The 14,767-nt window shown below is 40.2% G+C and overlaps 1 protein-coding gene across 12 annotated transcripts in view; it reads left to right on the plus strand.

Moving 5' to 3' along the window:
* The window catches only part of RGS7 (regulator of G protein signaling 7), a 600,061-nt gene that overhangs the window by 356,457 nt on the left and 228,837 nt on the right, over window positions 1-14,767 (plus strand). The gene's annotated exons all lie outside the window — the stretch shown is intronic.

Genomic DNA, 14,767 nt, shown 5'->3' on the forward strand with positions numbered 1-14,767 from the left:
CACCAGGTTAGAGTGCAGTGGCGCAATCTCGGCTCACTGCAACCTCTGCCTACTGGGTTCAAGTGATTCTCCTGCCTCAGCCTCCCAAATAGCTGGGACTACAGGCGCATGCCACCACACCCAGCTAATTTTTGTATTTTTAGTAGAGACAGGGCTCACCATGTTGGCCAGGATGGTCTTGATCTCTTGACCTCATAATCGGACTGCCTTGGCCTCCCAAAGTGCTAGGATTACAGGCGTGAGCCACCGTGCCCAGCCATGAGTTTTTATGTAAAATTTTTTCTAAGGAATTTAAACCTGGTTTGGTGTGAGGCAGGCTCCAAATCTTCATAATTTTTCATATCCATGTTATCCCATCGTACCTCACACCCCACACATGATTTTTGCCAATATTCTTATAAGGTAAGTTTGCCAGATTCTAGGTTAATTATTTTTAGGTGAGCATTTTTCTAGTAACCTACGAATTAAACAACAAATTAAGACCTAGTTGCAAACTGAACAAATAGCTTAATTAAATTACACACTAAAGTGAATTGGTTTAATGGGAGTTATCTTAATGTAGTACAGTTCTGCAGTGCAAGCCACAGAACTTGGCAAATATTCAACTTAGACAACTAAAATGTGGGAGATCAGAAAAAAGTCAATGCCTTACTTTGATCTGACTTGATTCTTATAATAGATATTATCTTATATTGATCACTGGAAAGAGAATATACTTAGTTTTTAAAAGAATGAAATATCTAAATGAAATTATCCTAAAATATCATTGCCATTTCTTAGATTAACTTACATAAATTCACTTGATAGTAATGGTAAAAGCAGTGTACCAAAATTTTGTTAAAATTGGAATAAAAAATTGAGGTTGACATTTATTTGTTACCATCAATCAGCACAAGACCAATCATTTACTCTAAAATGCACAAGACTGTAAACTTTTGGGGGAGCAAATTCAGCTTCTAGTATGTACTTTGTTTATAAATGCTTCTATGAAATCAAGCTATAGTTGTCAATAGGTTAAAGGTTTATATATTAGATTTTTAAGTTACGCAAATTACTAACAAATTGCAAATTTAAACAAATGGGCAAATTGAAAACATTAGCAACCAAGAAAAAATGGTAAGAACCCTAACTGTGAAAATGAGAGGTTTTATTGAATAATTTCTGCATTATATTTTTTGTTCTAAGCTACAGCAGAACAATTAGCCCAGAAAGTACATGACAGATGAACATGATGAAACTTGAAATTTCGGGTACAATAAAAATCTGTCATTGGAAGTTATAGCTATTTCTCAGCTTCCAAAGGATTATCTTAGAAGATCTTGGACTTTCTTTGACAGCCTGGAGATGAAAACTAAAGCTTTTTGAAACTGTGAAACTTTAGATTTAGAAGTACCTTAATTGTGAATATGAAATGGGAGAATTTTTCAACTTGTGATTCAATGCTCATAAACGCACCGGAGACTGAAGGGGTTTTCTGAAACCTGGCAACTTTTTTAGTGTTACCTCACACTATTTCCCTGTATCTAGGCTGAACTGGATGACTTGTCAATCCCATGAAAAATTTTTCCTTTGATGTAAGTGATGGAGAATCCTTTTCTCTATGTAAGAGTCTCGTCTCTCAGTCTGACGGAAACCAGCCTATTCTTCATGGCCAGCTGAAATGCCTTTTCTGATCACCAGATCCAGGAATGATGTATTTGTCCTCAAGATTTTCATAGTTGTTTCTACCACTTATGTGGAAATTTTAACTGTAGTTATTTATGGAAATATTTTACTTCTCTCTTGATAAGTATCATGGTGCTTCCTGGAACATAATGAACATAATACATATTCAAAGGATGATAATAAATGAGTTGAGCAGTTTCCATGTTTAGGGAATGACTGGTTAGTTACATGACTGATCCAGTAATTTCTGTTGTCTCAACAGTCCTGTGATATCATTGGGCCACAGTCAAAATGACTGGAGAGAGCTTGCAAAAGTTTAGTTCTGTAGATACCTGTAGACGGAGTGCCTTATTCCAGGGGATTTCAAATTGATGAAGTGCTGTCTGAACTATTAATGTTTAAAATTTGGCCTTTAAGTAACATTGCATAAAAGGAATAATATTGTAAATATATAGAGATACTATCGAACCAATGCTACCTGGTTGTTGGACAGACTCATATTTTATGTATTGAAGGCTGGTTGTAGACATAAAGCATCCAATGAAGGAGATCATTTGGATTTTATAGAATCGACCATGGGACTCTCTAGTCTTTGCATTTCAAGACTTCAAATTCAATAAAATGTAGAAAATGAAAGGTTGTGAAAGAAAGGAGAAATTATTTTCATCAAGAGAAGAAGATGAAAACATAGGCTTGATCATGTAAATCTGCTATTTGGACAGCTCAGACCTTTTTAGAAACTGTTTAAAAGTCTTTTATCAGGAATTGACCATCACCACCATTTCTCAAGTGAATGCCCTGATGCTAGTAAGGTTACTTGAAAAGGACATTATTCTTATAGCTTTTGCTCCTTGGAATTTTACTGAGAGTAGAATTTAAGAAGGTTAATTACATTATCAAACTGAAAGGCCCCATTAATACGCTGACTCTTGGGAGCGACATTACCTTGCTTTGTCCCCTCCTGTCATTATGTCTTTTACTAACAAGATATGGTGGAGTCATTTTAATTATGTAGCCTAACACTAAGAGAATGGAGATAGGTAATGTCCTTATTGTTCCCCTTTTAGGTAACAGCTTTTTAAATTCATTGACAGGGGTCATTTCTTTTTGCTTTGCCTGCGTGGGAAGAGACATATTTGCTGAGCTGATTTTCTCACCAGCAGAGTGAAGGCAACAGTCAAGCTTTCTGAGCTATGAAATGGAGGAGGGGCCCTTTCAGATCCCTAGTGCAGCTTGTTTAAAATTGACTACAACAACACCATGACAACTAGCAGAGGGTACATCTTTTTATTTCTGTTGAAGGGGAGAAAAAATACATAATTTATTTTCTTAACCCTTGCAAGTTCTTAGCTGGGACACCTTTGGAAGAAAAGACATAGTCACAGGAAGAAAAAGGTATTCAAATGTGTTAACATTCATGTGGACACAGGAGCCATACACAAAGTGTGAGACTCAAAGCAGGGATCAGGGCCAGGTGCGGTGGCTCATGCCTGTAATCCCAGCACTTTGGGAGGCTAAGGTGGGCAGATCACTTGGGGTCAGGAATTCAAGACCAGCCTGGCCAACACGGTGAAACCCCATCTCTAGTAAAAATACAAATATTAGTTGAGCATGGTGGTGCACACCTGTAATCCTAGCTACTGGGAAGGCTGAGGCACAAGAATCGCTTGAACCCGGGAGGTGAAGGTTGCGGTGAGCTGAGATCACGCCACTGCACTCCAGCCTGGGCAACAGAGTGGGACTCCATTTCACAAAAAAAAAAAAAAAAAAAGGAGGGGTCAGATGACTGACATTTTTATACCAGCCTGAAGTTACAGAAGAGTAGGGGCTTAGGGCTTCTGGAAGAAGGTGGCATCACAGGTTATGTAAGAGTGAGAGAGGAATGCATTGCAAGCAAAGGCTATCTTGTTATGCAGATGAAACCTCACGGGTCCAGCCCAGCCATTAGAAAGAACAGTTAGTAGCCAGTGGTAAAAGTTTCTCTGCTAGACCTTTAAAAGTCCCAGACTTTTAGTCTCCTTTTACTGTGAGTTAATCTTTCCTAGAGCTGGTTAAGGGGGACTCAGAGAGAGCCTGGGTGTTTATTTCACCAATGTAGATTTTCTCTACAGATGCAAATCTCGCAGCACAAAAGGCAGCTTTGCAAGACTATTTCTGTCTGCAGCCTTTCGGAATAGCCATCTTGAAATATGCCAAAGAAGTATATTTGGGTGACATATTTTGGTCCCCTTCACTGTATAACTGACCCGAATGTCCTCATGAGCCCTATTTTATTGACTGATGAAGGGCCAGGAAGGGGGTTAATGAGAGATTTTGGAAATGTGGTTTAATCTTGCCTATTATGTATAACTGAACACTTCCTTGTTATTCTGCCACTGTCTGGTGACTTACTGTCATCTGGGGAAAGTTTCTTTCCAGATCTACTTTCCCTCTGCCTTCCTTTTCTTGCACAGCACTCTGGTGTAAGGCAGGTAGGTTGTGTGCCCTCGTGCCTTTGCGTGAGGGACCTTGGACCTTTGCCTGGCTTCTGGTCCTTTCCCTGGCTTCTGGTCCTCATTTGGTCCTCCGGTCTCACCGATCTTCATTGAGATGTCATGTCCTATTGTGTATCTGCGTGTTGCCCTCTGCCCTATTTGCATTCACTCTTCAATATTCCTGCGTTGATATAGCTCACAGTCTGTTCTCTGGGTATAGTCAATGTAAGGTCTCCCTTCCTCCACACCACCCCATTACTACTGTTGTCTATAACTGGCTAGTGATGTTACCGGAAAGGGGTCCCAATCCAGACCCCAAGAAAGGGTTCTTGGATCTCACTTAAGAATTCAGGGCAAGACCACAGTGCAAAGCAATAGCAAGTTTTAAGAAAGAACAGCTTTATTAAGAAAGAACAGCTACTCCATAGACAGAGTAGAGCGTTCCCAAAAGTAAGGGGAGGAATGCATCCACCTTAGGTACAATACTAGTTTACAGATATATATATATATATCAAAAGATCATGTGTTCTGCTACATGGGTTTGTGATATAGGATTAATTTCTTAATTACTATGTTTTGCAAGAATCGATATTATTACCTTTAAAGCAAAATTAATAATGCTTCTGTTCTCAAGGTATGGGGCTATCAGGACACTCCTAAGAAGGGGTCTGTTTAGTAAATGTTATCAATCTGTTTTCTTAACAGTAAGCACCTAGAGGCTAGGAATACCTAACTTTGTGAGAACACAGCCCAACAAGTCCCAGCCTCATTTTTTCCTAGCCCTTACTCAAGATGGAGTCGCTCTGGTTCGAACGCCTTTGACACCATCATCTAAAGGTCCCTCAGTCCGCACTGTGGGGAGCCCCCAGCAGACAACTTAATTCTTACTTTTTACTTGGTTTTCATTTCTAACACTCAAGGGGCCACAGGAACTTTCTGCTTGAGACAAACTTTCTTTTTATTTCACTAGAGTTATGTATTCAGTTTAGTTAAAATAAAACACATATAGTCTTGGTTAGAGGTCCAAAAAAATCTGTGTGTTGATTGCACGTGATTTACAAAAACCATCCCATTATGCAGATTTACCAGGCACGGGGCCATATTGACAGAGGGGAAAACCCATGTAGGAAGAAAAATAGTGACAGCCTTTCTGATGAGAGGATCAAGCCTTTGATGGAGCTTATCACCTCTTCCACCAGAGACATCTGCATATTCTCCCTGTTGACATTGTAGGTGCTGTGATTCCCAGATGAGACTCGTTGATAGGATCAGCAGGAAATTAGTGCATTGGCTGAGAAGACGTTAACTTGAAAGTCACAAAACCACAAAGGGCCTGGTCTTCTGAATGTTAACTAATGTGAAGCTGCATTTTCAGCTGAGAAGTTATGCTTTTGATCTATGGACTTTAATTTAATTTCTCTCTTGGCCTCTAAGGAGGAGAGCAAAATAAAGTATCCTAAAATGCAGTTTCATTCTTGGCATGTTACAAACGATCAGCAATGATTCCTTTCTGTGTGCTGAATGTGTCCGGGAGAGATCATCACAGAGCAGCGTTCTTGATCCACTTGGGGCTTTCTCCTGGTGTATTTAGGTTAGTGACGTGAAAGCATATGTTGCTAAACGCTTTTGCCTTAACTGTTTAAATCCATGTGTATTATGTTGGAAATGTCAATCCATAGAGAAATTCTAATTCTTTGGCTCTACCACAAGCATCCAGACTGTGGACTGGTACCATGATCAGGTGTTCATTCACAGCACCAGCACAGCCATCACTTCAGAGCCATTTCCTTCAGATACCCAAGCCCAGAAAGTCATACCATGTTTCTTTTTTTTTTTTTTAATTATACTTTAAGTTCTAGGATACATGTGCACAACGTGCAGGTTTGTTACGTAGGTATACATGTGCCATGTTGGTTTTCTGCACCTGTCAACTCGTCATTTACATTAGGTGTTTCTCCTAATGCTATCCCTCCCCCATCCCCACACCCGCTGACAGGCCCCGGTGTGTGATGTTCCCCTCCCTGTGTCCATGTGTTCTCATTGTTCAACTCCCACCTATGAGTGAGAACATGCGGTGTTTGGTTTTATGTCCTTGTGATAGTTTACTGAGAATGATGGTTTCCAGCTTCATCCATGTTTCTTAAGTCATCTTTCTAGGTACTACCCCAAATACCATCTCAACTTAATGTTTTGTTATTGAACTTTCATCTGACCTATTTCTTCCACTTTCTAGTTTGTCCCTCATTGTTGACTCTCCTTCCAACAATTTGCAGTATGCCTTCTAACATGCCCATTCAATTATAACAGTGAGAGAAGTGTTCACTTCCGATTTCTGGGTTTACAGTCGTGTGTCAGTTTATCTACAGGGTACCAGTTGATGCCACCAGTTTTCAACTCAGTAATGGCTGAGAAATCTGAATGGCACCTCCTATTTGAACTCTAACCTCCAAGGCTATGGGGCAGTTTCATAATTCAGATCACTGTAGACTCCTTCACCACAGGGACCCAAAGGACCTTCTCTCTTCCTTTTGCTCTTTATCTGAGATCTGCCAGATTCTCTTCCTACATTCTGTCAACCTGAAATAAATGAAAGAGTCAGAATCCAGGTTAAAAGTGTTTATTCATGTGAAAAGCTGAGAATGGTCATCTAAGTAACCCAGATTCCAAAGGAATGGGTCAGTGCTCCCAAGCTGAAAAGTTAAGGTCTTGCTTATACAGGCAGAAAACAAAGAAATTTAACAGGATTATAATATTTTCCATACAAGGCTGGTTTATGAGTTACAGCAATTTGATTAGTTACAGCTTGTTTATTTCCCTTTTCCAATTTAGAAGAGTATATTTAATGTTTCAGACTGTGTGATAGTCATGATGAGGTCTTTGTGTAAAAGAAGTAAAAGGGAAGTTAATCTATAATGAAGATCCAACAGTGAAGAGGCAAGGGGTCTTCTCTGGTGCCCTTTAATCCTTTGCTACATTTTACCAAACAATGTAAGTAAAGGCCAATCTATAATTAGAGAAACAAAGGTTTCAGCTGCCTAGGTTACAGCTGTCTGTCATATGACTCAGGTCCCATAATCACATTTCTTTTTTTTTGGAGACAGAGTCTTGCTGTGTTGCCCAGGCTGGAGTGCAATGGTACAATCTCGGCTCACTGTAACCTCTGCCTCCCAGGTTCAAGCAATTCTCCTGCCTCAGCTTACTAAGTAGGTGGGATTACAAGCATGTGCGACCATGCTCAGCTAATTTTTGTATTTTTAGTAGAGATGGATTTCACCATGTTGGCCAGGCTGGTCTCAACCTCCTGGCCTCAAGTGATGGGCCCACCTCAGCCTCCCAAAGTGCTGGGTTTACAGATGTGAGCCACTGCACACAGCCACATTCCATTAAGGCTGAAAAAAATTTACAGTTTCGACAGCTTTGGTTTTGAATTATTTATTTTTATAATTCTCAAACATAGAAGCCCCATTGAGTCACTCAGAGTTGATTTACACTCCTCAGGTGATCTAAATCCTTGCTACTCAAGGAGGACCAGCAGCAGCAACATTACCCGGGAGCTTGATAAAAAGCAGAATCTCAGGCTCCCAACCCAGGTTTACTGAATCAGAATCTGCATCTGAACAAGATTTTAACAATGTGATTTATATGCACATTGAAATGTGAGAAGTTCATGTCTAGGTAATGTTCTGGCATCTCCATTTTTTTAAGAGGAGAAAAAATAGAGTTTTATCTCAGTTGCTGAATCTTTGCTATATATAGAAACTCTTTTACAGGCTCAGTCTCTTTTTAGAATTTTTTTTTAGATTTTTGGCCTTAAAAGAAACTTGGTCTTTTTTGAAGGACAGTTTTTGTTATTGTTTTTTTGTTTGTTTGTTTGTTTGTTTGTCTTTTGTTGCCATATAAAGCAGGGATGCATCTTTGCATACAGGTCACATATTTGTATATTTGAGGTGTGGAGGCAGAAAAGGCAGAATTTGCCTAACTTTATTTCCACTTCAAGACTTTTAAATGTCCTCATTCTTTTAACAATTTTCTTACTTCCCCCTCCCATTGAATAGACTCCAGGGCCTTTGCCAGACACACCTTAAAACCACCTGCTGTCTCTGTGAGCGTGTGTCCGCACAGTTGGGTGTCGCAGGTACAAGATGCAGAGCCTTAATCACAGGTGCTTTCCACCCTCACCTGGGCCCTCAGGACCTCTCAGCAAACCTTTTACTAATTCCTTGCCAGCAGCCTCTCTCATTTCTTATAGTAGCACTTCTAACTTCTCACCACTTCCTTCAAATTTCAAATACCATCCTCAGCTGCCTCAAAAGATTGTCAGGCCTCCTGGTTCATAGGAAAAATAAGGAATAGACATATTAATACCACACTTTTAAACTGATTTCACTTTCTAGTGAAATTCTTTCTTTCTATCTCAGAAAAAGGGTTTTGACTCTGTTTCTACCTAAATCAAATTCCTTACACCGTTGACTCTTGAACCACGTGGAGTTTAGGGGCACCATCCCCCATGCAGTCAGAAACCCATCTGTAACTTTTGACTTCCCCAAAAACTTAATTACTAATGACCTATTGTTGACCAAAAGCTTCACTAATAAATAGTTGATGAACATATATTTGTGCATTACTTATATTACGCCCTATTATTATATATCCAAGAATAAGAGAGCATTCAACATACTTGAAGTGGTAATAAAGTACCACTGTGTTCTTACAATAACGTGTTCTTATAATAAAGTCAGCTAGAGAAAAGAAAATAGTGTTAAGAAAATCTAAAGAAAGAAGGCTGGGTGCAGTGGCTCACACCTGTAATCCCAGCACTTTGGGATGCTGAGATGAGCGGATCACTTGAGGTCAGGAGCTCAAGACCGGCCTGGCCAACATGGTGAAACCCTGTCTCTACTAAAAATACAAAAAATAGCTGGACATGGTGGCATGTGTCTGTAATCCCAACTACTCAGGAGGCTGAGACAGGAGAATCGCTTGATCCCAGGAAATGTGGGTTGCAGTGAGCCAAGATCACACCACTGCACTCCAGCCTGAACAATAGAGCAAGACACCATCTCAAAAAAAAAAATAATAATAATAAAGAGAAAGTGCATTTCCTATGCATTAAGTAGGAGTGGATCATCATAAAGGTCGCATTATTATTTTCAGGTTGAGTAGGCTGAGGAGGAGGACGAAGAGGAAGGGTTGGTGTTGCTATCTTTCGTGGCAGAGGTGGAAGAAAATCCACCTATAAGGGAACTCGTGTAGTTCAAACCTGTGTTGTTCAAGCATCAACTGTACTTTGATTCTAATTCTGTCCTATCTCCTGAAGTACTTTCCTTATTTATAATTCTCTCTCATCTGTAGTTTCAACGTTTTCTATCCAAGTGTTCAGAGAAGTCTCTTGAGCTTCCAAACTAAATCAGGATCTGTTGTTTTAATCTTTCATTGTTCCCTCTAGTTTTCCTTTATAGAACTTTTCACTTTATGTAACTGTTTGTAGGATTATTTATGTATTTCTTGTTTACCAGATTGTGTGTGCCATGTTCTTGTCTAGGGAGCTTGATATAGACATTTCTTTAATATGAAAAAGACTTGAGGCCAAAGTACAGTAAAGCTCCTGAGGAGATGGTAGAAAATAAGGTGAAGATGGATTTGCCTTGGACAGGAAAACAGAAACCTTTTCCTCAAAGTCTGACAGAAAACAGGAGAAAGGAGCTATAAAGACAGATAAATGTGTATGGAGGCTGTATATTGATGGCATTAATATTTGCTAACCTTCATTTTCTAATTGAAGTGACAGACAAGGGAAGATTATAATTGAGGCCACCTAAAAATCAGAGTGAGAACTATTGATACAGTTTTACCACTGGGTTTTTTTTATCCTAAACTTCTAACTTTTAAGACTCAGAATACTACGTTCTATGTCTACCAAAGGCAGAGGGAAGGGATTTACCAAAATAAACGAAAATATATGTCTACAATAAGCTCTGTGCAAGAATGTTCATAGCATTTTTTTATAAGAGCCATAAACTGGAAAAAATTTGAAGGTCTATATACAAATTGTAGTAGATTCATACAGTGGAAGTGACTCAGCAACTTGGAACACGAATACAGGTAATGACATGGATGACTATCAAAAGCAGTATGTTGAGCAAAAGGTGCCAGACGTGGCCAGGCGCGGTGGCTCACACCTGTAATCTCAGCACTTTGGGAGGCCAAGGCGGGTGGATCACGAGGTCAGGAGTTTGAGACCAGCCTGGCCAACATAAGTGAAACCCCATCTCTACTAAAACTACAAAAAATTAGGTGGGCATGGTGATGGATGCCTGTAATCCCAGCTACTCGGGAGGCTGAGGCAGGAGAATCGCTTGAACCTGGGAGGCAGAGTTGCGGTGAGCCGAGATCACACCACTGCAATCCAGCCTGGGTGACAGTGCGAGACTCCATCTCAAAAAATAAAAAATAAATAAAAAGAAGCCAGACGCTAGCAAGCGCATAGTGTGAGATTTCATTTCATAAAAACAAAACTAAAACATGGTGACAGAAATCAGAATCCTAGTTTTTTTTTTGTCAGGGCATGGGGTAATCTTGGTGTGAACAGATCAGGAGGGCATTTACATTTTTACCACAATGGAAATGTTTTGTATCTTAATTGAGGTGGTGCATACATTTGTCAGAACTTTGCAAGTTTTGGACTAAAATTCTGTGCATATAATCTGTGCGAAACTGTATATGTAAATTATCCCTCTGTCAAATAGGGCTATACATTTTAGTTAAACTTCTGTATATTGCTTTTATTTTGAGCAACTTCATAGAAGTGATTGAGAAATTGAACCATGGTGAAAGATTGGAACAGTTACCATAAAGAATGGAGGAGGAAGCTGACCATAAACTCAAGTTCCTGAGTGTTTCCTCCCTTTCCTTCTCTCTCAGTCTGTATTGGGCACCTCATGTATGTGAGCCTGTAGGCGGCTGTTCTTAAGTCTGTCCTAGCACTTACCACATTGGAATTGTTGGACTAAGAATGCAATACCCTGAAGTAGCCTCAGAAGCAAACTTTTTCTCTGACCTTCTCCTGACCTATTCCATTCTCCCCAGAGACTAGAATCCCTCTGCCCCGAGGCAGGTCATGGAAATCAGAACCTCTTTTCCTCAAAGCCAGCCGTAAAAGTAGTCATAAAGAAATTATCTGACCTGCCTTGTTGGACTGTAGGTCATAAGACCCCCAGTCCAGAGAGGGCCCTGCCCCATACCCAGAAGGAAGGAATGCTGCTCAGAGAGGCCAGAAGAATCTAGAGGGACAGGCATTGCTGGGCTTCCCCACTTAGTCTAGTAGCATTAGATCATTACCTTTCTGTCCAGTCATATTCCAGACTTTGTTGAATCGAAGCATAAAAATGGACAATTTCCCCTATATCTTTGGGTCTTCATCCAGAAGGCTTCCATATACACATTAAGTTCGTGTGCTTTTTCTCCTGTTAATCTGCCTCTTGTCAGTGATTTTCAATGAACCTTCAGAGGGCAAAGGAGAAGCTTTTCCTTCATGCCTATATGATCTATTTATCTGTTTCCTTGCTTCAGACACTGTTCAAATAGGTTTCTTAAGAGTGACTCCTCCATTCTTTTTACCATGTCTCTCCACAGTGCCAGTATCCCCATTATTACATGATGTGTGCTCATTATTGTGGAATGAACAAAAGGAGAGAACAAATTGGTGGAAAATGAATTACTAAGCAGCAGTAAGAAAGGCTGGGGATGGCAACTGCAAGTTTATAATGGAGGTCTAAGCATTTTGTAAATTCTTCAGGATTTCAGGCCTTAGTCTTGGATTAAAGGCAGTAGTCAGAATGATTTAACTTTCTCCTCTATACACAGCTTGCCTTAGTAGGTGGTGAAGTCCTTCCGGGTAGAAATGATGCTTCTGTTGTGTTATTCCCTCGCAGTGCCCAGCAGAGTCCTAAATGAATCTGGTTTAATAATCAGGTGAGTGGCCGGGCACGGTGGCTCAGGCCTGTAATCCTAGCACTTTGGGAGGCCGAGACCAGCCTGACCAACATGGTGAAACCCCGTGTCTACTAAAAATGCAAAATTAGCTGGGCATGGTGGCACATGCCTGTAATCCTAGCTACTTGGGAGGCTGAGGCAGGAGAATTGCTTGAACCCAGGAGGCGGAGGTTGCAGTGAGCCGAGATTGTGCTACTGCACTCCAGCCTGGTGATAGAGCGAGACTCCATCTCAAAAAATAAATAAATAAATAATCAGGTGAGTGGATCCCAGTAGTGCTTTGCTGGAGGCAGATACAGGAGTGGGAGAGCCCCTTCATGAGGGTTTGGAAATGGGTCCTGATGCTTTTTGCAGTAATTAGGTTTTGATGCAAACTCAAAATCTTTAGTGAAGATAAAACACTTGATGGAATTCCATTATCCTTCCCATCCAAGTCCTCTTCTGATAGTAAGGTTGGCACTTAGGGAAGTGCTCACATCATCAGAATAGCATGATATCCATTATATTGGCACAGCACTTTTTTTTTTTTTTTTTCTTGAGACGGAGTCTCACTCTGTCACCCAGGCTGGAGTGCAGTGGCGCGATCTCGGCTCACTGCAAGCTCCGCCTCCTGGGTTCACGCCATTCTCCTGCCTCAGCCTCCCGAGTAGCTGGGACTACAGGCACCTGCCACCATGCCTGGCTAATTTTTTGTATTTTTAGTAGAGACGGGGTTTCACTGTGCTAGCCAGGATGGTCTTGATCTCCTGAACTCATGATCCGCCTGCCTCGGCCTCCCAAAGTGCTGGGATTACAGGCGTAAGCCACTGCGCCCAGCTGGCACAGCACTTTTTTTGTTGTCATTATAAGCAAAGATAAAATAAGTATCTTTGTGTATGTGTGTGAGTATATATCTTTGTGCACATTTATTTGCGAGTATACCAATAGTGTAAATTTTTAAAATAGTGCATGTGCTGAGTTATAAGTGATAACTATAAATTTATAAGTATTGTAAAAGTATCCTACAAAGAAACTAACAAGTGTATGAAAACTCTTGTTGCCTATCTCTTCTTCAGAGTGGTGGATTATAAATTTTTTGTTTTCATGTTACCAATGTATTGAGTGAAAACTTGTGTTCATATGTTTTAATTAGAATTTATTGAAGTATGAATGAGATTATTCATCATTTAATATGAATCATTTGTATTTGACTTTTACATGAACATCCTGTTTACATTTCTGCCTGCTTTGCTATTGGTTTTCTGGTCTCTTTGTCAATTTCTCAAAGTTTTTCCATTCATTCACCAACCACTTATCATATGCCAAGCACTACTTTGGGCACTGAAGATACAGCCATAAGCAATACAAATAAAATCACTGCTCTCATGAACTGTGTCTAAGTGGGCAATTAAAACAAAGATACATAAAATCTAATTAATATCAGTAAATATAAAATGTGACAGTAAAATGATGAGTGCTGGGGAGACAACATGGAAGAATACGCTTTCCATTTTCAGTTGATTGCAAAAATGTCTTCACAGACATTTTTTTTTTTTTTTTTTGAGACGGAGTTTAGCTCTTGCTGCCCAGGCTGGAGTGCAAAGGCTCGATCTCGGCTCAGCGCAACCTACGCCTCCCAGGTTCAAGCCATTCCCATGCCTCAGCCTCCCAAGTAGCTGGGATTATAGGCATGAGCCACCAAGCTCGGCTAATTTTTTTTTTGGCGTTTTTAGTAGAGATGGGGTTTTACCATCTCGGTCAGGCTGGTCTCAAACTCCTGACCTTAGGTGAGCCACCCGCCTCGGCCTCCCAAAGTGCTGGGATTACCGGCATGAGCCATCCCGCCCGGCCTATTTTTTTTAATACTGTGCTTTTCAGAGGAGTTTTAGGTTCAGAGGAAAATGAAAGAAAGGTAAAGAGATTTCCTGTATACCTCTTACCCCCGTATACCTCGGTCTCTTCCATTACCAACACATCCCAACCAGAGTAGTACATTTGTTACGGTTCAGTGAACCTACACTGACACATCATTATCGCACAGGGGCCATCATTATCGTACCGACGCATCATTATCACACAGGGGCCATAGTATACATTAGGGTTTATCGTTGGTATTGTGCATTCTATGGGTTATAATGACAAGAATCCACGATTGGAATATCATATAGAGTCGTTTCAGTGCCCTAACAATCCTCTATGCTCTACCTGTTCATCTCTTCCACCCCTGGCAACCAGTGATCTTTTTACTGTCTCCATAGTTTTGCCTTTTCCACAAAGTCGCATTGTTGGAGTCGTACAGTGTGCGGCCTTTTCAGATTGACTTCTTTCACTTAGTAATATGCACTTAAGGTTCTGCCATGACTCCTCATGGCTTGGTAGTTCATTTCTTTTTAGCACTCAATGATGTTTTGTTGTCTGGGTGTACCAGTCATTTATTTATTTTTTGTTTTGTTTTGTTTATAGTGCCTTTTCTTCTTTTCTGTATAGAAATTTTTAAATTTATGTGAATTCATATTTATCAGCCATTTGTTTTATGGCTGCTAGGTTTTGTATCTTAATTAGAAAGCCTTACTATTTTACTATTTCTATCTTACTTTTAAAATTGTTTCCTTTTTTATACTGTACAGTTCATTTAAACCTCAATCTTTTGTTTTTGC

The sequence above is a fragment of the Pongo pygmaeus genome, chromosome 1, assembly GCF_028885625.2.
Source record: "Pongo pygmaeus isolate AG05252 chromosome 1, NHGRI_mPonPyg2-v2.0_pri, whole genome shotgun sequence".
Lineage (NCBI taxonomy): Eukaryota > Metazoa > Chordata > Mammalia > Primates > Hominidae > Pongo > Pongo pygmaeus.